Here is a 23,841-nt window from a genome sequence, read left to right on the forward strand (position 1 = left end):
CATTTTTTATATGTCCTGTTTGCTTTGGCAATTGGCTGGCATCTCCTGACTCTGCCCTTCTCCTTCCCATCATCCTTAGTTTGGTTGCTCCACCTATTCTTCCTGCCTGGCTACTGGCCAATCAGCATTTTATTAAACCAATTTGAGTGACAAATCTTTACAGCATGCAAGAGGATTATTCCACAGCAGTAGCTAGTTTGCAGATGCGGGATTTCCATTAGAGACAAATGAAAAATGTTCTGGAGCTAGACAGCGGTAGTATGAGTTCCACCCATAAGCCATGCAGTAGGAGAGAAGTGATTTCCTCAAATTGTTCTCTGACCACCCTCAAATACACACACACACACACACACACACACACACACACACACACACACAGCGGTCTGTGTGTCATGGTAGAAGCATGGAGAATATAACCAAAGCCAACCTGGGGTGGGGGTGGGGAACTAAACTGAAAAGATGACAAACTCAGGTTCTGTGTACACGCAGGACAGAAAGGCCATGTGAGGACAGTCACCAGCCCAGCACCCTGATCTTGGACTCCTGGCCTCCAAAACTCGGGAGTGTTTGTCATCAAAGCCATTCCATGGTACTTTTGCTATAATACCCTCTTACGTTGCTTCCTGTTGCCCTGATAAAACACCATGACCAAAAGCGACTAGGATTTATTTCACCTTGCGGCTTATGGTCCAGCTCCTCATGAAGGGAATGGGCAAGAGCTCAAGACCCTCTGGGGGTTACTTCTCATCTCTTGCTCAGCCTGCTGCTCTTATGCCACTCAGGATTGCTGGTCCAGACATGGCGCAGCCCCCAGCAGGCTGGACCCTCCCGCATCAGGCTGGCAATCTGATGGAGTCCCTCTTCTCAGATGACTCCAGCTTGTGTCAAGTTGACAGAAATCAACTAACGAGGACAAATACCCAACCTGACCAAGACAGAGCCCTGTCTTTTTCTGAGGGATTTGGCAGTTGAAGCCGGTGTCGAGTTTCCTGTCGATGTTGTAACAAACAACCACAGACTGGATGGTTAAAACTATAGAAATTTGCCTGTGTTCTGGAGCCAGAAATCAAAAGTCTAAGTGCCAGCAGGGCCCCTTCCATCCTGCTCAGTGTCCACAACTCCAGGCCTTCCCTGCCTCACAGTGGCTTAGCTCACTTTCTGCCTCGCTACTTCTGGCCTTTGCCACCGGTGAATTCTCCTGCGCTGCTCTTGGAAGGTCGCGTGACACTAGACTTCATACTCATCCAGAGAACTCGGGATGACCTCAGGTTGAACTTCTTAATTATATCTGCAGAGATCCTTTTCCAGAATAAGGTCTCAGACGCAGGTTTGGGGTGTCGGAACAAGGGAGGTTCCACCAGAGACCTGAGTCCCTGGCTCTGTGCGTGTGGACATGACCACCCTCATGGAATTGTTTGCACCTGTCCTAAGGCACACTGTCTCACAGGAGGCTGCCCCTCTCTAGTCTAGTCAGTGGCAACAATGTTTCTCTCTCCCACCCACCCCCCCAAGCCCTTGGTGGGTCACCTGCATTCTCAGGCTGTTTTCCATGTAACCCTTCCAAACGTCTGTCTCTCATTGTCATCACCTGACTGGGTGGATCTCCTCAGCCAAGCTGCTGAGGCCGTGGAAGAGCAGAGAGTGCCTGGCAGGGGTTGGGCTGAGTACGGGGGAGGCAAGGCAAAGCAGTGGTGACAGTCACATCATCGCATGAGAAACAGTTACAGTCGTATGTCAGGACTGCTGGCCTAATCCCCACAGCAGTCCCCGCCCCCACCAAGCAGCTGGTGCTCAGAACCCCACTTTGGAGGTGAGGGGTGGAGGCAGAAAGAATTAAGTAAGACTTCTGTTTTAGTTAGGGTTTTTATTACTGTAAAGAGACATTATGATCATGGCAACACTTATAAAGGAAAACCTTTAATTGGTGGGGCTCGCTTACAGATTCAGAGGTGCAGCCACTATCATCCTGGCAGGAAGCATGGTGGCATGCAGGCAGACATGGTGCTGGAGCTGAGAGTCCTATGTCTTGACTCAGAAGCAACAGGAAGTTGACTGACTTAGGCTTCACTTAGTCAGTCTCAAAGCCCGCCCCACAGTGACACTTCTTCTAAAGCCACACCTCCTGATAGTACCACTCCCTTTGGGGGATATTTTCTTTCAAGTCAGCAGTTTCTGAATCTGGTAAGCTTCAGAGCTGGGATTTGAACTCTGGGCAACCTGGCTCTAAAATTCACTTTGTAAAAAGAGGCCTGTGCTGGATGGTGATGGCACATGCCTTTAATCCCAGCACTCAGATGTCAGAAACCAGGCCAGCCTGGTCTACATAGTGAGTTCCAGGACAGACTCCAAAGCTACACAGAGAAAGCTTGTCTGGGGATGGGGAAAGAGAAGGCATTGTGTGGGCAGAGTGTTTCAAGAGACTGGGAATTGCTGCAGGATGTGAGAAATGCTACTTGGTCACAGCTGAACCTGTGAGGTGGGGGAGCGCTGGCCCTGGGTTGGTGGTCTGCATGCCTTTGGTTACACCCTGAGCAGACAAGGGGTGGGGGGATGGGCTGCATCCATCTTCCCAGGCAAATGTCTACCCCAAGGCTGTGATTAGACACCCTTGAGCCTGCTCCCTCTCCCCCCTTAAGCACCCAGTCCTGTCTCTTATTCTCTCGGCACGCGTGCAGAACTCCTGGAAATCTCCTGTCCTCTGACTGTGGGAGATGGTTTGGTGGTGACAGGGGACATTGTCACCTCAGACAACGTGAGAGAATCCCAAGGCAAGAAAGACGGGATGAGCAAAACTTGACCCTTCCGTGAGGGCAAAGCCTCAAGAAGGCACAGGGGCAGGGTCGACCCCTTGAATCCATTTTGCGGGAGGTACCACGAAGGCCAATATCTCATCCTGTTGTCAAACCCAGCCAACCACATAGACAAGACCTATGGGGTTGGTCCTCAGCCTGCCAGGGTTTCTCAAATGAGACTCCACAAGGGTGGGGATGGGGGACAGTCGTCAGCACGCCCAAACCCCTGAAGCCTCATCCATCCAGTGCACCAGGCTCAGAGGGAGGAGGATTGAAAGCCGGAGAGACGGGATCACCGGCACGGACACACAAGTGGAGCTGGTTCTTTTCAGCATGAGTTTCTAGTGGGGATTTCACAGATATAGGCCAACCTGCAAAAGCAGAGGGGTAACAGGGAACATGAGTATATAACCTGGCAGGGCTGACCGGAGCTGTCTCCTTCTGAGGGAAGGAAGGCAGGGTTTTCCTGAGCAGCAAAGAGGGATGGAATAGGTCCAGCCTAGTGTTGGGGTGACCTGTGAGGGGCTTATCATCGCTCCTTAAGCACAGAAAGCGCCCCCCTCAACTTCTATGAGTCTATAAAAATGGACCCAAGAGCATCCCCACCAAGCTAAAGAGCTTAGAAGGCCCCTTCCTTTCTTCTTTCCCTCCTAAGGTTCCAGGGAAGCCTCCGGGAAGGCCTGCCCCTGGCTCTCCCCCTCCCCTTGCCATCACCAGGAAGGACCAGTGGCAGCAGGGCACCTGCCCCTAGGGAGCTGCAGCTGTCCCACAGAAGCTTTGCTCCTGTTTGGCGGTAACTGCTAGCCTCTCCCTGGCTCCTAGGAGCAGCTGCCCACACAACCCCTCTACAGATAAACAAATGACCAGTCACCCTGTTAATCCCCGGTACTGGTACTTCAGCCTGGCAGCCCCCCCCCTCCTGCCCCCAGCTCCCACCCGGGGAGTTTTCCATGACCTCAGCTCTGGAGAATGTGGGGGAATTTAGTACAGGGAAGGGCTGGACAGCTGGGCCTGAAGGGAAGGTCAGGCCAGGCTTTGGAGTTTACTGGGCCAGCAGAGATGTGGATCAATGTCACTAACCTCCCAGGTGGCAAGGCAGGCCCATCAGGTCCCAGGAAGCCAGGCAGACCTGTGATTGGGCCCTGGTGTGTTTGCCCATGTTACCCCACACAGCCTGGTGGCTCCCACATTGATTGGCAGCTGTCCAATTCCTGGGCTCCCATAATCCTCTTGTCGGACTTGTCTGCAGGTGGTTTTCCAGGCATCCCTACTGCTGCAATGGGACCTGCCTGCTCCCTCCAGGGAGACAGCGCTTTCAGAGGCCAGCCTCAGGGACTTGGGGTCCCCAACAGTTATTTCAGCCCCCACTCCTTTGCCTGCCCCACCTCTCAGATGCACTGAAGAACAGACCGAAGGTGGCCTGTTGGAACAAGGAGAAACATGGAATGGCTGCTTAAGTTAGATCGTCAGATAAATAATGTTTTTTAGTATCAGCACACCCCATACAATCTTCGAGATATGTTTTAAAGGGGTCAGTCCTTATCTAGAATTTGCACGGAATAGGATGTCTGGAACTCGAGGCCCCTATTTTATGTTTGAGTTCTATAAAAGCCCACTTCTCTGCTGATCTGTAGGGAGACATTTAGGAATAAGAGCCCACATCACACATTAATATTCTCCCATTATTATGGAATTAATCCAGTTTTAAAACTCTGGGATATTATAGATTCTTTGGGAAACGTTTCTGCAACTTTTTATTAACTCCATATTTCATAGATTATAGTAACGACTTTCAGTGGATAATGTTTTTCTCCCCCTGTTCCTTTTGTGTGTTGGGGAAATGTACTGCTACCAGACAGGAAGCGATTCTATTCTTACCCGATTGTCAATGCTGTTGAAGGAAAATGTCCTTTGTCTTTCTTGTTTGTTTTAGGCTTTTGTTATCTTTTGTAATCATGTCTAGCTATGTTGCCCAGGTTAGACCCAAACTTCTGGGCTCATGTAATCTTCCTGCCTCATCACCCAAACAGGATTAGAGGTACTTGCCACCATGCCTGGCCCTTTTTATTATTGTTTCTTTCCACCACCCACCCTCAAAATCCGGGGTCTGGGAGCAGTAGCTCAGTGGAAACGGAGTGTGTGCAAGACTGAGAACCTGGGCTGCCACACAAGCCAACCAGCAAATACAGGAACCTACAAACCCCAAGGCCAAGATGCCCACACAGACCTGGTTTCCTTTGGAAAGGCAAGTGCTCGGATGAGGAGCTCCCTGCAATGACAGATGTCCCTGGTGTAAACATAGTCACGAAAACTGGCTCTGTGCCTTGTCTAGGGAGGCTCAAAACCTAGCTTAAACCTCTATAGGTACCAGGGGCTCTTGGCTGGCAGTCAGAGGGCTGGGAAAACAGTTTCATATTTCTGCCTTCTGCTCCTTTCCCCACCTTTTCTCCAAAGGAGGACAAAAGTGAGTGGTCCAGTATCTGAGGCCACAGGATGGCATGTGACCGACCACAGGACCCCTTCTGAGGAGGCAGAGGTCCCAGGTCTCTGCCTCTAGACATGTGGTAAGGCCCTGACCACATTCCCCATGCAGCTCAGCTAGAAAGGTCGGCTCTGTCGGTCACAAGGCCTCTCCCAGGTCCCCAGGGAAGAAGCTTGGGAACAGTCTGGCCCTGTGTGCAGCAGCACCCTGGCAAGGGACCAGCGTGAGGCCCTTCCTGCCCTTGCAGGGAGCCATCTGTGAACTCCCAGCGGGTCAGAAGTTCAGGAGCCAGCCCTCTGACGTAGTCCCCTTCTCAGCCACCTACGCAGGCATAGGCTCCAAGCTCCAGGCCGGTCTCCAGCCTTCCAGTGCACTCTGCTCCTCCCTTTTCTCCCTACCTCCCTTTCAGGGTTCGCAAGCTCTTGGACTAAATGCCTATAAGAGGCAAGGCTGCTGGATGCCCGTAGCACAGCCGCCTCGGCTCAGGGATACACAGTGGACATGCCACCCAGGGCCAGCTCCAACCAGTGGAGCTGCCAGGTGGGCAGCAGGGCAGTGGCTTCACAGTGCTCACCTACTGTCCCTGGACAGTGGCCAGGGAGGCTTCACCATCAGTTCCATGAGCACTGTGGCTGAGTTCAGTTTGATGCTGCACCCCTCCCGCCGGCCTGATTGTCAAGAGCTCCTGTTTCTCTATGTGCTTTCTCATCCGTGAAAGGAGACCAGAGCCACCTCTTCTCAGGGGGCTGTTATGAGGGTTCCAAGGCAATCCAAGAGATTAGAAAACTACGTCTACCTGAGCTTCATCCTTGGAACAAATGACGAAGGAGAAGAAACAACCCTGAGCTCCACACATTGACCTACACGCACGGCCACCAAGGAAGTAAATAAATAATGAAGGCAGAAGATAGCCTGGCATAATGGAAGTGCCTGTGAGCTGTGAGAGGCTGGTTCCCTGGAATGAGCAGCAGAGACACCTGGGCACTAAGGAGGGGGCAGAAGACGAAGCTGCTGCCCTCACCCCTGCTCAGGGTCCCCTCCTTCTTCCCTGCACAGTGGAGTTCTGTCTCCTCGTGATCGTGTCTCCTCCAGGCCGTCGAAATGTTCTTCCTGCACTGGGGAAGAGTCCATATCACCTCCCGTGCCCCACCGTGATAGAGTCAAACTAAATTCCTAACTAGAATGACAGCGAGGAGTGGGCACGTGACCGGGTTTCACCAATCAAAGGAGTTCACAGAAGACCTTGTCAGACGCCAAAACTGGAGGCCCCTGGGGACAACATTCTCTTCTCCACCATTTTACACTTTCCCAGAGAAGGTGCTATACTCACCGCTAAAACGACATGCTGGGATCTTAACTCTCAGCACCCCAGAAGGCAGCCTTTCAGGGAACGGGTCCTGGGAAAAGATCAGGTTAGGATGAGGTCACTATCACGTGCTTTGATGCAATGGCTGTGTGTGTGTCCTTATAAAACAAAGAAAAATTTGGTGGTGGCTGGGTGTGGTGGCTCATGCCTTTAATCCCAGCCCTCAGGAGACAGAGGTAGGTGGATCTCTGAGTTCAAGACCAGCCTGGTCTACAAAGTGAATTCCAGGACAGCCAGGGCTACACAGAGAAATCCTATCTCAAATAAAACAAAACAAACAACAACAATAACAAAAATTCTGGCAGAGTCGAACACACAGGCAGCAGAGGTCTGGGTAATGCTTCCACAAGCCAAGGAACTCCATACCCTAAGGCACCAGGAACTCCCAGAAAGGCATTGAACAGATCCTCCCACACTACCCAATGACCATGCAGACAATGGCCCACAGAACTGCTGGACAGCCTTTCTTTTCTGTAAGCCAGCTGGACAGAGAACTTGTGAGGCCCACGGTAGCAAAACAGTACAGGGAAGAATTGCATCTTTTCAAAGGTGAGCACCAGAGAGCTGGCTGTCAAAGGTTTCGTTTACTGGGCCATAGTTGGAACCCAGGAAAGGTCTGTACTGGGGTGGAACCGTGGCTCAGCAGCTCAAAGCACTGGCTGCTCTTCCAGAGGCCATGCGTTCACACGACAGTTTACAACCGTCTGCAACTCCAGTGCCAGTGAATCTGATGCCCTCTTCTGGTTTCTGCAGGCACAGGGCACACACATGGCATAGACATACAGGCAGGCAAAACACCCGTACACATAAAAGTAAATAAATAAATTTTTTAAAAAAAATAAAGGTTTGTTCAATAACTATCTCTTCTGTAGTTCAAACAGCCAAGCATGCAGGATAGATGGAGGCCACAGGGGTCAAACATCCTGCCCCATTAGCAGTCCAGGGAGGAACGGCACCAGCCACTCCCAAGGTGCATGTTGCCGGCATCAGAAATGATGAAGCTGTGTGGCACCAGGTTCTGGTGGATGACTGTCTACTCATAGGGCTCGGAGGTGAGAACTGAGACCTGATCTATCTTGTTTCAACTCTTTCACCTGGAAACAAAACATCATAAGGTCCACAGAGAGTCAAGCAACCTCCTGAGCAGTCCGTTCCCATGGGTACCCAGAGGAACCTTAGGTGCTGAGACATGTGTCTGTGAACATAGCCTTCTTTCTTTGAGTCTTAGCTTAACTCTCTGCGACAATGGCTCGAAGTAAGAGAGGAGACTAGGTGTAGTTTGATAGTCTCTCATGTGGATCCTGAGCATGCACAGATAGATAATGAGAGAGCAAAAGACAGACAGACAGACACTGGGGAGATGTCAGAGGGAGTAGACACTAAGAAGGCTCTGTCCAGAGGCAAGAAGAACTAACTATCCACACCCTTCAAGAGAAGCTGTCCACCTGGCCTCTCCCCATTTTCCTGTGAAGGCCAGCTCTTAGCAAGGACAGACACCAAATAGATGGGTCACTGGGAGTCCACAAGCCCCGCCTACCACGATTCAAACCACAGACCACACCCAGGCCTGGCTGGGAATGGGCATCTTTTATGTTAAGAAATATGAGCCTCCAGGATTCCACATGAGTCTGGGAGTGTCCTCACAGAGAGCCCTTTGTGCCTGGGAGAGGGGTGGCCTGTTTATTCTGGCAGGTGTCCAGGCATTGCCTATTTCCAACTACCACGTCCTGGGGCTCCCCACCTTTCCTCTCCTTTGCACCTCCCTTCCTCCCAGGGCACAGCCACCCTGCTGAGGGCAGGAACTCAGTAGGAAACCTAGCTCTGATGGAACCATGAGAGAGTCCCAGGCTGGAGGCTGAGACAACTCCAAGGACTGCTTCGTAAAGAGAACAGGGCTCAGGGGACAGCCAGGCTGAGGGAGCTTGGAGTAGAGGAGAGGCCGTGGGTGGGTCAGGTCAGAGCTGGAGTGGAGTGGAGCTTCTCTATGGCAGGAAACACCTTCCAGTTCGTTCTGCCTGGGAAGAGGGTGGGATACAGAGCGATTTGGCTTGTTGCTGGGAGACACCATCACTAAAGGTCCACAATTATAATTGCAACTGTTCTTGTTTCTTTTAAAAATTAAATTAAAAAGCCCACAAGAATCCCATGCTTGTCAGTCTTCCTCCTCCACGGTCGGTTCCTATTATGAATCCGCAGCATCTTCTGCTGAGAGTTAATTACACATTGTATAAAAGATGCACACCTTCCTTTAACAAATTTTCCTTCAGGGTGAGTTCTAACCTCTTGGCTCCTTCCCCTGCTCCCCATCCCCCAACGCGGAAAGGATGGACTTGCCTGACCTCAGGCCCTCTACTACTTGGAGCCTGCCTCTCCCTGCTGGATGCCTGGGGCTGCCTGCTGCTGAGCAGAGGCTTTCTCCCAGACCAGACCTCACTTCCCACCCCTAGGAGGTTCCACCCCTGCCAGAGCTGGCTCACAACCAAACACAGACAGTAACTGTCACCTGCATACACCCAGCCCTAGGCCCCTCCACAACCTGATCCTCAGGTTCTCAAGGAGAGAAAAGGGTAACAATCACCCCCTGAAGGCCCAGGGATGGAATGTGACCAGGAGGTTCCAGGCAGAGCTTGTTCTTGTGCCTTTTTTTATACCCTCCCTCCCGGATTGCTCCACATGTATACCGACATTGCTGTTCCCAGGATGGCTCAGTTTTTCTCCTAAGAAGCTATGAGCAACTCTGGAAACAGGAAGTAGTGTGGGCTAATGCCTTGAACCACTGCCCTCTGTGGTATTGAATTTCACCTACTTAGGAGACAGCTAACTGTGTGACTGTTGGGACATCTCAGAGCTTGTTACAGCTGTTCTGGGGTTTGACAAGTCACAGCATCTCAGACCTGGAAAGTCCTTCTAGGCCACCCGTTTCCTGAGCCAGGGTGCAGCTGAAAATGAAGAATTCCATGTCCCAGATATCACTTTCCTGGGCCACTCAGTAAAGGTGGACTAAAGGTAATCATGTCGTAGCTTAATCTAAGCACTTGGATGGCCGAGGCAGGGAGGTCACAAATGTGAGGCCAACATGGGCAGTTTAGCAATCTCTTGTTTGGAGAGAAAAAAAGAAAAAAGAGAAGAAAGCCAGGTACCAGGGAGATGGCTCAGAATTGGTGTGGGAGGTCCTTCTGTCTATGTGTCGCTTTTATTGGTTAATGAATAAAGAAACTGTCTTGGCAGAACAGAGCTAGGTAGGGGAAACTAAGCTGAATGCTGGGAGAAAGGAGCCAGGGTCAGCGGACAAAACTTTACCCACCACTGCCACATGGTGATACACAGATTAATAGAAATGGGTTAGATTAATATGTAAGAGTTAGCAAATAAGAAGCTAGAGCTAATGAGCCAAGCCGTGATTTAATTAATACAGTTTCTGTGTGATTATTTCAGGGCTTAGCATCTGGGAACTAACAAGTGACTTTCTCCCTCCAACACAGCATCATCAGCATCAAGTACGCATCACACACACACACACACATTATTATCATTATTATTATTATTATTAAGAAGTTTTAATAATATTAAAATTCAGCATAGGGTTGCATGTGCACACCTATAATCTTAGTGTTCAGAGGCTGTGGCAAGAAAATTGCCATGAGTTTGGGTCCAGCCTGAGCTAACTAATGAGTCCCGAGGCATACAGGAATATGTATCATGATCCCATCTAAAGAAAGAAAGTAATGACCGTGTCTATAGCTGTCAGCCACCTGTGTATAGAATGCTCACCTTTTTATAGACCTCACCAAGAACTGACTTTATAAAAAGAGTAATTTCTCTGATTATTTGCTCTCTCTCTCTTCAAAGTCAGTGCAGGGTGTTGGAAGAATTCGAGGACGAACTGGAGCGGAGCTCAGTGGTAAAGCAAGCATCCCGCCACCATGTGCAGGTCCTGGGCTTGATACCCAGCATGGAGGAAGAAGGTTGGGCACTGTGCACGAGACACAGGACCTTCGGCAGCATCTGGAAAGGACCAGAGGGTGTGAGCGGTGGTAGGGGCACACGGGAGGGCTGGCGAGTGTGTTGTCTACAGTTTCTCACAGGCGGCTGCGGTCACTTCTCTTTCTTCTCGTGGTGGGGGTTATCTTCTTATTGAGCCAACTATTCTCTGTGTGGGTGCATGTTCCTTTGCATGTACACAGAGGCCAGAGAAGACGCCAGGTGTTCTGCACTGTCCCTTTCTGTCATAGGCCCTTGTGAAGGGTCTCTCACTGGATCTGCAGTGACAGGCTGGCAGTCAGCGATCCCCAACTCCTAGCTCTACCTCTGGAAAACTCGGAGTTACTGGTGCATGCAACCACACCCTGTTTTCCTTCCTTCCTTTCTTCCTTCCTTCCTTCCTTCTTTCCTTTATATTCCTTTCTTTCTTTCTTCCTCTCTCTCTCTCTCTCTCTTTTTTCTTTTTTTCTTTCCCAAGACAGAGTTCCTTTGTGCAACCCTGAATTCACTTTGTAGACCAGGCTGGCCTCAAACTCACAGAGATCTGCCTGGCTCTGCTTCCAGAGTAATAGGATTAAAGGCATGCACCACCACTGCCTGACTGACACCCTGCTTTTTACATGGGTCATGGGGTACTAATTCCACTCCTCATGATTGCAAAGCAAGTCCTGTAACCCACTGAGCTGTCACCTCCCTGATCTCCTTTTTTTAATTTAATTTTGGAGACAAAATCTTACTAGATAGTGCATGCTGAGTGGCCTGAGCACCACCTCATGAATTAGGCCAGGGTCATTAAGTGGCCATAAACTTTCAGTGATCCTCCTGACTCTGCCTCCCAAGCTCTAAGATTACAGGTGTGCACCATCACACTGATTGTGGATGGTGTGGGGAGGTGGGAGCTCCAATTCAAATATACAAAACCTGTTGAAGTGCTACACCCTGTGCCTAGAGTGGTGGTACCGACCTGTAATCCCAGCACGTGGTGGGTGGCAGTAAGAGGATCAGGAGTCCCAGGCTTGTCTGGGCTCAGAGTAAGTCTCACAATAAATGAATACATAAAGGAGGGACAGAAGGTAGATGTGAACTCCCAAGACCCGGGGAGGAGATTCTGATTTCACCAATATGCGGCGCTCTGCTGTGTGCATTTCTAAGAGGCATCCTGGGTAATTCTGAACAAGCGGCCACACTATTTCACGTGGGTCCAAACTGCAGCTAAAACAAGAATCAGCTGGACCAACCACAGTTGCTTTCCTCCTCCCAGCCAGAGCTTTCCCGGAATGTATGTTCTAAGAAATTATTTATATTTCTATTTTTAAAATAGCACTAATTTCTTCTGCCTTCAGCATAATTAATGTAGCAAGCTTAGAAGGTGCCATAATAAAACACTTGTGACCCTTCACTGAGGGAGGGAGAGATGGTTAGTAACATTATGTTGTTTCTTCCTTATGTGTTTTTATAATAAAGTTGACAACACACTAAAAGAATGATTTGATATTAATGTCTCCTGTATTTTTTTTAACTAGTCACTCTGAGGTCTGCACAATGTCTTCATTAAGTAGATATGCCTTACTTTTATAATCCTTCCCTAGTATGACATCAAAGTTACTCCCAACAATTAAACAATACTGAGATGAAACATCTTTAGGCATAACATATTATCAACTTTTTGTTAGGTATTTGCTTTGTTTTTTGAGACAAGGTCCCAAGTAGCCCAGGTTAACCTAGAACTTGCTGAAGATGTCCTGACAGGCCTGCCTTTACCTCCCAAATGGCACAAGGCTATGCCTAGTTTTTACAGTGTTGGGGGTCGAAACCAATATTTTGTATACATTAGGCAAGTACTCCACTGACTGAGATATAGTTTTAGCCCTGTTTGTTCATTCTTTGAGACAGTTTCAAGTAGACCAAGCTAGCCTTGAACTCACTATATAACTGAGGCTAACACTGAACTCCCGATCCTTCTGCCTCTGCCTCCTGAGTCCTGAAATTACAGGTCACATGCCTTCATGCCTACTGTTTTATCAACTTACTTTGTAAAAGTAACTTTTTGTTTTTTTTACAAGAATAAAAAAATTGAATCTAGGGCATTGAACATGCCAGGCAAGTATCCTACCATTGGCTCATATCCTTGGTCATTATCAACGTTTGTTTTTTTTCTTTTTCCTTTTTTGCTTCATTTAGATGAAAATGTGTTGACAGAGGCTTCTGTCCTGCCCTGTCCTGCAGTCATTCAGTCCCAGAAAACCACACAGAAGTCTACATTAATTATAAACTGGTTGGCTTAGTAGCTCAGGCTTCTTATTAACTCTCATAACTTACAATAACCCATAATTTTTGTCTGTGCTAGTCACATGGCTTGCTATCTTTAATCAGCGATTCATTCTCATCTTGCTTCCTCTGTGTCTGGGTGATGGCTGCAGACTTCCTTTCCTCTTCCCAGAATTCTCCTGTTCTCATCGCCTCCCCTCTATTTTCTGCCTGCTCGCCCCACCTATACTTCCTGCCTGGCTACTGGCCAATCTGCATTTTATTAAAGCAACACAACTGATAAATCTTTACAGGGTACGAGACTATTGTTCCAGAGCAGAAATGGAGCATTGGGTTCATAGACGTAAATGTGGGCTGGTGACATAACTCAGCGGTTGAATAGTATGTGCAAGGTCCTAGGCTCACCTCCCCAGCACTAAAGAAATGGGGGGGGGTAGGGGATGTTTTAGAGGCTTCTGGTAGACATACCACCAAGTTCCTGCTCCATTTTGCAGGTCTCCCCCATGTCAGCGTGGAGTGTCATGAGTACCCCTGTGTCTGCCACACTCAGCCCACAGTCTATTTAAGGTCTGATAAAGGATTTCACTTTAGTCTGCGGCAGAGGAACCCCTGAGGGAATGAATGTGTAGTTGACATAGCACAGTCGTGCCAAGAACCCCACAGCCTCTGCCTCAGAAGGATGATGAAGTCCAAGTGCTGACAGTGTGCACAGAAAATGGCCACCATGCCCCACCCCCATGTCTGGCCTGAAGATTGCTCTCTTACAGAGACTTCTCCTACCAAGAATAGCCAACCCTGCCTCCTAGAGCCAGCTATGAACCACAAATCATCCCTCCTTCTTTGTCTATTGCAACAACCCTGCCTTCTGGTCCTGCTGTAGGCAGTGACTCTGCCTCCCAGGCAGTTATATATCATAAACATGTTGAGGCCAGACCACGTGATCCCAGCTTCGCGTCTGTGTGTGTGTGTCTTTTCTTCACTCCTTGCTGCCCCAGTCAGGACTGTCCCTGGAACAACAGGAACATCACCAGGCTCCAGATCCCACTATTCACTACGTGTTGCTATATCTCACAGGACAAAAAGACACACAAAACCATAAACTCAATATTTTTTGCTTTGAACTCTTGCATTAAACACAATAGGATATCAGGCTCTCACAGCCCTCATACATTAACGCCTTCTTTTAGTGGTTCTTGTATAACTTGTGCCTGTCAGGGCCACAGTCACCTTTGTCATTGGGTGTTAGTCTGGTGGGTCTAGTTTCCGGGTTAGTTAGCCTGGGAACATTGAGAGGAACAACAGGCTGTGAATTCTTAAATGGCTCACTTCTCCTCAAATGCTGGTCTCCTAATGATGGCTTCACAAAGGTCGTTCCATGTGGTTAGTCTTCTCCATCCTGAGCAGACTTAAAGCTGAAGACACCCCTCCCTCGTGGTCAGTAGTAAAGCTCTTTCTTGGCATGCATGGGGCTCTGAGTTTGATCTCCGGAACCCCAAGTTTAAAAAAGAACCAGTTGAAGTGGCAAGATCCAGCCTAAAAGTGGGTGGTACCAGTCCCTAGGTTTTGGTTTTGAACTGAATACCAAGAGAAACAGTCAAGCAGGGACTATGGATACAATGTGATAATCTGCTTTCAGACTATGGATACTATGTAACAATCTGCCCCTACCATGGACACTATGTAGCAATCTGCCCCACCTACTGTGGATGGTCACTATGTAACAATCTGCCTCCATACTATAGATACAATGTGATAACCGCTACCTGACTATAGATACAATGTTACAACCTACTTCCAGGAATACAATGTGACAACCTGCTTCCAGACTATGTGACTATACAATGTGACCTAGCTGCTTAGTGCTCCCACTGCCATGCCTTTTCCACCATGGTAGACTGCACTCTAGACCTGTAAGCCCAAATAAGGCTTTTCTCCCTTAAACTGCTCTTGTCATTTGGGGGCTCTTGCTGTTTGTTGTTTTGGTTTTTGAGACTTTGTTTTTTGTTTTGTTTTTTGAGACAGGGTTTCTCTGCATAGCCTTGGCTGTCCTGGAACTCACTTTGTAAAACAGGATGGCCTCAAACTCACAGAGATCTGCCTGCCTCTGCCTCCATGGTGTTGGAATTAAAGTTGTGCACTACCACTACCTAGCTTGTCAGGATATTTTTAACAGCAATGAGGCAAGCAATGAATGAAGACACTGAAGACCATCTTGAATTTCTGTGCCTCCTCTTCTGGAAACAGAGATTCCTCTGTACTGCCTTGTTCCATAGCTGCTTCCAAATAATCACTCAGAGGCTTATATTAATTATTAATGCTCAACCAATAACTCAGGCTTATCACTAGCTAATCTTACATTTAAATTAACACATTTCTATTACCCCATTTCCATTAATCTATGTTTTTGCCATGTGTCTCATGGCTTTACCTGTGCTTTAATACATCTTGCTCCTCCAGCGGCGGGCTGGCATCTCTCCCTCTCTGTCCTTCTTTCTCCCTGTATTCAGTTTGGCTTTTTGGCCTCACTATATTCTGCACCACTATGAGTCAAAGCAGCTTGTATTATCAACCAATGAGAGCAATGTATATTCACAGCATACAGAAGGGCTATCCCATAGCACTCTTCCACCTCCCAAGTGCTGAGATGATAGGCATGTATATACCACCAAACCTGGTTTATGTGGTGCTGAGGATCAAATCTAGAGATTCATGTGCATAGCAAACATTTTACCAACTGATCTATAACCCAGCCCCATGGGTAGTTTTTAAGCAATTCTTAACGAAGTTGTCCACTTGGTATCTATCTCTGACCTTTTCTGGTCTCGCTAGAGTTTTGTTTTTGCTGTTTTGGGGTTTTTTTAGACAGTTTCTCTATGTAACAGCCCCAGCTGTGGCACCTGTGCCACTCAGAACTGTGATCAGGCAAGGGTCTGGGGATTAAAGAACACGCAGAGACATAGGTCACTCTTGAACAAAGAATGCCAAATTTTATTGTGTTCCAGGGAAGCTTATATAGTGTTCTCCTTGGTTAGTGGCCACACTCTAGCTCTCAGGATTTTCTACTGCAAGCCCACCAGAAACCACTCCCTTCTTATCAGGAACTCATGAGGGTTTTGTATTCAGAGCAGCTGCAAGCGTAGGAAAACAAGTTGTTTACTCCAGCAGGTAAGAGGTCATAGAAAGTTCATGGACTAAGGGTCTGCAGCCCCTAACACCCAGCTGTCCTTGAACTAGCTGTGTAGACCAGACTGGCTTCAAATTCACAGGGATCCGCCTGCCTCTGCCTCTCGAGTGCTGGGATTAAAGGTGTGCCACCACCACCTGGTTCTCACTAGAGCTCTTACAAGGTAGATGACTGAGATAATACATATTTGGGGGTTGGAAAGATGGCTCAGTGGTTAACACTGGCTGTTCTTCCAGAGAAGCCAGGATTTGGTTCCCAGCACCCAGACCCAAATAATCACACAGAAACTGTATTAATTACAACATTGTATGACCTGTAACTTAGGTGTATTCCTGGCTAACTCTAACATCTTAAATTAACTCATTTCTATTCATCTGTGTATTGCTATGAGACTGTGGTCTACCTGGTAAGGTTCTGATGTGTCCTTCTCCTTCTGCAGCTACATGGCATTTGCCTCCTTTGGAAGCTACATAGCATCTCTCTGCCTCTGCCTACTCTCTCTATATATGTCTATTCAGATTTCCCACCTGGCTTTGCTCTGCTAAGCCATTGGCTGAAATAGATTTAATCATCAACCAATAAAAACAACACGTATACAGAAGGCCATTTCACTTTTCTATCTAAATAAGAAGGAATGTTTTAACTTTAACATAGTAAAATTACATATAGCAAAACAGGTATCAAGCAAGAATTACAGTTACAATATTTAGTCTATTTGTATCTGGCAAAATTAAAGAAAATATTCTATCACCTATCTTATCTTTGTGAGTCTAAAGTGAGTCAAAGTTTCATATTGAATTTATCTTTTATCACAACTAAGTTTCCCTTAGTTATGATAAACCACCTGACTTTACTCTGCTAAGCCATTGGCCAAAACAGCTTTATTCGTTAATCAATAAGAGCAACATGTATACAGAAGGACTTCCCACACCATCTCTGTCTTCATCTCCTCAAAAACCCCAGAAGGATATGCTATTACCTAAGTAAACAAGAAACACATTGAAAGAAACTTCCAAAGTTCTAGAAATGACAGAGACATCTTGCTGCCTGGACAGTCACCCAAAGTTCTTCTGTAACATTGGGGATTCCAGTCTTCAGCCTATAGGCCCATAGTATCCAGCAGACTTTTCCATGAAGCAGGAAATTTGAAGATCTGTTCTGTCTTGTAATGGCAAATTTTATCAGTTGTTTTTGGTGTCCTGCAGAATGTCTGGCAGACTTTTTCATGAAGCAGGAACCCTGAAGGACCATCTCAACTTCTTTAGGCAAGTTCAGTAGTTATTTTTCTGTGGGTTCTGCATGTCCAGTTCATACAGCATACCATCAAGCAGTCTGGGCAGGAACAGTTTCTTGCCCAAATGACTAGCCTTGTCACATTGAAGGCAAGTTCCATAACAAGTTTCTTCAACACCTGTCAACCATTCTGAAGTAATTGGTGCTGCCAGAAGCAGACATGTCTCATTGTGAAGAAAAGTCTAAGTTCTTAAAACATTTTAAATGCCATATTCTGGAGGTCTTTGAAAGGGTTGAAGAATACCTACCCATTTGAAATATATCTCTGTACATCTAGAAAATCTACCTAACATGACTACAAGTTTGACTATTATGACTATCTATTAATCTGTAATTTTTAATTATACATTACATTTTTTAAATGAGTTGCACAAACACAATACCTTAAATAAGATCAGAAGTACATATTCAGTGTAGCAAACTTGACCTTAAATTTGTGTCAATAGAACAAATCCATATTGATGCGAAGTATTTATCTCTATATCACTCTGAAATCTCAGTATTTATAGGATAGAAAGGGTGATAATTTTTCCTCTCTTGGCACTTAGAAATTTTCTGGGTTCTACGAATGTCTTTTGTTCCAAGGAGAGTCTTACAGTCTCCTAGACTGAACCTAGTCTCCAAGGGTCCAGGCTGGGACCTGGGAACTCCAGTCACAGTTGGAAATTTAGGTGATAGTGGTACAGGCCATGCCAATGAAGTCTCTAAAAATCTCTGGACGAGGAGGACTGGGACACTCCCAGAAGGGCATGCAAGTTCAACATCCCCACCCCCATACCTTGCTCTATACGTCTCCCACCTGAATTCATCTGTATTGCTTTCAGTGTCCTTCATAGTCCTTGCCCCCGCCTCCCCCCAGCAACAAAGTCTCCCTGTGTGGCTCTGACTACTCTGGAACTCACTGTGTAGACCAGGCTGGCCTGACACTCAAGAGATCCTCCTGCCTCTGCCTCCCCAGTGCTAGGATTAAAGGCGTGTGCCGCCATGCCCAGCCTTTACAATCCCCTTTTAACAGTATAGGTAAGTTGAATGCTTTCCTGAGTGCTGTGATCTACCCTCAGATGCGGGGCAAAGAGAACCTCTGGTTTATTAGACCAGGCAGTAGATATTCTGGAAGTGAATTTCCTATTGGCATTTGAAGGAGGGACACAATTTTATGATCCCGAGCCTTTAACTTGTAGGATCTGGCTTCATTCCAGGTAGACAGTGCCAGAACGGAAGTGAGCTGTAGGCTCCCAGCTGGTTACTGTGGGAAACCCTCCATTTGGTCAGAGTGAGGGCAGAAGGCATTGGTTTCCCTTTGATGACTGTTTTACAAGTTAGAAAACCAAAACCAGGGTGTCATTTGTTCATAAGTCAAGAACACTAGCTGCTCTTCCAGAGGACCCAGGTACTGAGGCGGATCTCCCCAGTTCACCTCAATCATCACCTTTTTTGGCATCTGAGGGAATGTAGACTTTTGTCATGCAACTATCGGAAATTCATAATTAACCCATATTCTATCTTACCTTTAAGACATCTATTCACACACACACACACAAAGACCACAAGGAAAGGAAACCCTTCATTTCATGTATGAGAAATCTCTTTTCATTTTATTATTTTCTAACGTGATGCTAGGGTGCTAAGGTCTTGTACATGATTTCCCACCAAGCCACGCCCCAGCCAGAGGTATCTGATAACTAAAGATCTTTAGGGGAAGTTTTGCTGACCATGGGGGCCAGTCAAGAGGTGGAGAACTATTTGGTCAGACAAGGAAGAGCTGGCAGTGTCAAAGTCAAGATAAGGCTGACTTATCTTGCAAGAATTGCAAGCAGTCACAGCAAACAGGAAGTCACATCAGACACAAAGGATGCTCCCAACGCCAGATGCGGAGCCGAGGTGCAAGAGGTGGGCAGAACTGGCAACTAACTTGCTTCCACCAGGACCAGCAGGAGTAACTGCACAGATTAAGTTCTGGCTTCTTAGGGCCTCTGGATAGAAGGGACAAGCAGGGCAAGCCAGACACATTAGCAGTCAAGGGGACGTTGCCAGAAGAACAAACAACTCTACACAGAGGAGGCAGGTGTCCCCTGGGCCCATGACAGAAGTGGGAGAAACGAGAGCGTGGATTCGGAGCCTGGATAACGCGGAAGGTACGAGCTGTGGAGTCTGCGGTATAAGCAACAGCTGCAGCCCTCTTGCACCTGCCTTCTGCTCCAAAGGGAACACACGCTGGCCCAGCCCACAACACTCCCTGAAAGGCAACCACACAGGCCTGGGGCCTCAACCACGACCACTTTCAAGCCCCACATCCTTGGCCACTATTTTGTCCTCTGATGTCACAGGGTTCTGCGTCTTGCCCCCAGATCAGCAAATTAGGCCCCGTGGTTTTCCAAGGAGCTGCCATTCTTAACTCTTCTGCAGAAAAATTAAATTAAATTAAAAAAAAAAAAAAGCACAGGGCTTCCCAGAATGCTTCAGTGCTCTTCCAGCTGGAGTGGATTGGCAGAAATGAGCTGAGTCTAGACGAGTATCACATGGGGCAAGGAGAAGCTAACACTACCTACCGACAGGATCTTTCTGAAAGCCTAGCCGTTAAGGTGAGACTCAGACACCTCCATCTCCGGCTGGCATCATTTGCTAAGTGGTGGCTCTGGGAAGAACAGCCAAATCCAGGAAAGAGGCCCAGAGTGAACTCCAGCTGGAGGCCCACAGCCTTACTCATTCTGGGGTCATGAACGGGTCAAAGAGGTGCCCGTGTGCGAAGGAGAAAAACCAAACCTGTACCATCTGCTGCCTTCCTTGTCCTCCTGGCTCCTCCATAGCCTGCCTCCTGTTTGACCTGGTAAAGAAAAAATTTCCAGAGTTAAAGAAGCTTCCAGAGGCCACGAAGTTCACTGACGGTAGATGTTTCTTACGTTGATTTATTTATTTTTAGCTGTTGCACCCGTGGCTGGAGAACAGAGCTAGCCGCTGTAGCCTGATGACGCCGGCTAGGGAGGTGTCCTGCAGGGCTCCCTAGCTCCAGCTTCAGGGCTCCCCAGGGCTCCAGCTTCCGCTCTCCTTGGGCCTCCTGGGAACAGAGCCGCTTCTCTGATTGGTTGCTGGGCAGACTCTGAGGCAGTTTGAAGCACCCAGACGCCTAGCCTTGGGGAAGGCTAGATTATTCTAAAGTATGTGGGGCTTGGTAAGAAATTCAGTCTCCCCACCTCACCCCCAACACGCACCGCCTAAGAACTAGACCTGCACGTAGGCAACCGCTCGATCATCAAGCCACACCCCCAGCTTCTGGAAACCTGCTTAGAGGTGAAGAATTATGCCCTCCAGTGATATTCTTTTTTTAAAAAAAAAAAGAAAGAAAAGAAAACATTCTCAGAATTCTTATTTTTTATTCCTCTCTTTATACCATTACCGCCCAGTTTCATGGGAAGCCATCTGCTAGCCATTTACTAGGGCGCTGTTAACTCTCATCTTTGAATACACCTCTTTAGCTGAACGAGCTTCCTCACTTCCCCATCCCAAATTGACTACAGGGTCTGCCGCTGACTGAGAGTTAGGTGAGGCCTGAGTCCTTCCGGTCTTATCACAGCCAAGCAAGGCCAGTCGCCAGCCGCAGTGGGGCTTAATCAAAGCTGCCCCCATCAAAAGCCTGATTGGAGGCCAGGTCTCAGCCCCAAAGCCTGTCCCTGGTCGGTACCCTAAGGCTGAGAGAGGTCTCTAGGGAGGTGCGAGTCCTGCTTCTAGAAACTTGGCCTGGGGCCTTTCCCAGCAAGGGCCTCGCCTTTCCTCTCCTCCCGCCCTTGGGGCGGTTCCAGCCTTGCCACCCAGCGAGGGCTGCAGCACGTGGCTGGGGGCGGCGGGCTTCTACGGCGCCCAGCTACTCCACAGGGTGGCGATGGCCCTCCCTTCTCCCTCGCCCTCGTGACTTCTGGTAAAGGCCCCCGCTCGTCCCCACCCACCTCCGCCCTCCACCGCCGCCCGAGTGGTGCGGGCCGCGCCTCCCCGGGAGGCTGCGCTTTCTCCCGCCCCTGGCAGCAGGCTGCGCTTCGGAAACTGTTGACTCAGAGGGTGGCCTGGCGGCCAGCGTCTGATGTCAGCCTGGAGCCCGGCCTGCCGCGGCGGGAAGGCGAAGGAGAGGCCCGGCTGGCGCGGGAGGCGGTGCGGGTGCGGGCGAGCAGCCCGGTGGGCGCCGTGGGGGCGGCGCTGCAGCGAAGCTGCTCGGCTGCGGCTGCCCGGGCGCCCGTGACTCACGGTGCGTCACTGAGCAGATGCCCGCGGCGGCCGGAGGCTCCCGGCTGCTGCTGACTCATCAGAAAGCTGTGCACGGCCAGGGTGGCTTTGGGGCGCCCGGAGCCGGAGAACTCCCCAAGGAAAGGCTGGGGCGCGGGCGGGCACTGCAGCGGGAAGCCGCAAGGCTGGCAGCTGCTCGAGCCACCTGCAGCACGGCCGCCTGCGAGCGACCGTAGGCTGGACCATCCCCCACCCCTGCCCACACTCCGTGGTTTCCTGTCCCCAGAGGCGGGCAGCGAGTTCCCTCCCTGATGTCGCAGAGCTGTTCCTAGGCGTCCACAATGACTGGGGTGTTACCCGAGGTCACTGGTGTTGGCCCCCCTCCCCGTCTTAAGACTTGGAGGTCTGTCTGGGAAGAGCAGGACATGCATCAGTACCAGGGACTGGATTCTTTCCTTCCTGACCTTAATCTTACCCTAGTCCTCTCTAGGGAACTACACTGCGGCGGTGGACGCCACTCGCTGGCTCAAAGCCTGGCTCCAGATCTTTCCTGTCACTGAAGGCTGACCGCAAGGCCCCGTGGCACTCAGGAAATGCAGCCAGGGGTCAGAGAATTCTCAGAAAGGGGTGTGGATCTGGGGGAGGTGTCTGCGTTGTGTCCACCCTGTCCTAAACAGGGACAAATTCTCTAGCATTAAAGATGTGTGAGGCTCCCCGTGCAAGGCTTTCCACCCAGGTAGGACAATACTGCAAGATCTGATAAGCCCTCACAGGCTTGCAGTTACGTACAGTGTAACGCGTGCACCGGAGGCAGTCACGGGAAGGGGTGGGGTGGGTACGGAAAACCCTAGTAGTCGGGTGTTAGGGTGGGGACATTGGTAGGAATGATTTGGACAGGTGGGAAAAGGCATTCCAGACGCCCCGGGGAAGTCTCCAAACAGCAAGCAGTTCCACTTGGGAAAGCCCTGAGCATTAGGTGCTCAGCACAGCTGTGGCACATACGAGCAGGCTCAGTGGCCCAGAGGGACCTGGAGGAGATGGTTCTGCTCACTGCTCCCGGCATGTAGCCATGCCCGTCCCCAGACGCATGGGTCCCTTCCAAGCATCCCACAGTCCTGCTCGGTCACATCTGCAGGAGCCTCGGCCTTGGGTGGCTTTTGATGATTTTGTGCCCGTTGCTGAGCTTTTTTAGTCCAGATTTCACATTTTTTCCTGTTCCGTCCTTCGGTCACTGTACTGGCCTACACCAACACTTCTCGGTTCACTGTGGGGTTTCCTGGAGTTGCTTTAGAAAATAGTGAAAGAGGAGCTGTAGGAGAGGCGCCCGCGCCCCGCCCCGCCCCCCTTGCCCGGAAATGTGGTTTCACAGAACCGCTGATCTAGACGGTCACCAGCAAGGCTGTCTGGATCAGCTCTACACTCAGCCTTCAGATTCCTCGTCTCTGATAGGCTGCTAAGGGTGCTGCAGGCCAACGGGAGCAACTACATCTTCCCAGGCATCCACCCACTCGGCTGCTGAGGTCAAAGGTTCTAGCAGAGAGCAGGGCAAGAACCAGATGCCCTTTCTTCCTGGTGATACCTACCATGGACCTCTGTGTGTGTGTGTGTGTGTGTGTGTGTGTGTGTGTGAGAGAGAGAGAGAGAGAGAGAGAGAGAGAGAGGCAGAGGCAGTAATCCCCCAAGGCAATGGCAGCCCATGTCACAACACCCCAAAATCCCCAAGCATACCTGGCGGGATACCAAAGGTGTAGTTATGTACAGGCGGGGGCTTTGGGTGATAACTGGGAATCTTGAGGCAAATTCCCCTGCGGTGTTGAGCACAGGGATCATTTCCCCTTGATCCTGGTTTACTGGTAACTTTGAAAATTTATCAAGCCTCCCAATCTGGGCAAGATTCGTCCCTGAGTTGATTTCCCACCATCACCACCCCCACTTCCTGATCCACGGGGTTTAAGAAAGGCCCTGATCTCACATCTAAGGTCTTATAAAAGGACACTAGGTGACCAGATGTTTTCTCGAAGTAGTGATGTGGCCTGGATCCTGAGGAGCACTGTAGGAATAATTTATTGGCACATTAAAGGATTCATGGGGGTCTGTCAAAGGAGAGGATTTCTCATGAGCCCCAGATCTGGCACTGCCAAGCAGTATAGTTCGTCAGCTGAGAAAACATACTGAGACACTGTACCCCACTGGAGCAGCACGTGGCGGATCTGGGACTGCAATCTGAAACACCAGCCTTAACTCGATAACTCCCCCGTGACCT

At 49.2% G+C, this 23,841-nt stretch overlaps 2 long non-coding RNA genes across 2 annotated transcripts; both read right to left on the reverse strand.

Moving 5' to 3' along the window:
• Positions 1–1,866: 1,866 nt before the first annotated feature.
• On the reverse strand, positions 1,867–6,697 carry LOC125415093 (uncharacterized). The gene is made up of 3 exons (XR_014998092.2): positions 6,605–6,697; positions 3,873–4,212; positions 1,867–3,163 (listed from the first exon to the last, which is right to left on the reverse strand). It is a non-coding gene; the product is annotated as an uncharacterized LOC125415093 (long non-coding RNA).
• A 12,236-nt stretch (positions 6,698–18,933) lies between these two features.
• Positions 18,934–20,405, reverse strand: LOC146891118 (uncharacterized). The gene is made up of 3 exons (XR_014998091.2): positions 20,267–20,405; positions 20,130–20,190; positions 18,934–19,766 (listed from the first exon to the last, which is right to left on the reverse strand). It is a non-coding gene; the product is annotated as an uncharacterized LOC146891118 (long non-coding RNA).
• Between the last annotated feature and the right edge of the window lie 3,436 nt (positions 20,406–23,841).

Source organism: Myodes glareolus, chromosome 19 (assembly GCF_982192425.1).
Source record: "Myodes glareolus chromosome 19, mMyoGla1.1, whole genome shotgun sequence".
NCBI classification, from domain to species: Eukaryota; Metazoa; Chordata; class Mammalia; order Rodentia; family Cricetidae; genus Myodes; species Myodes glareolus.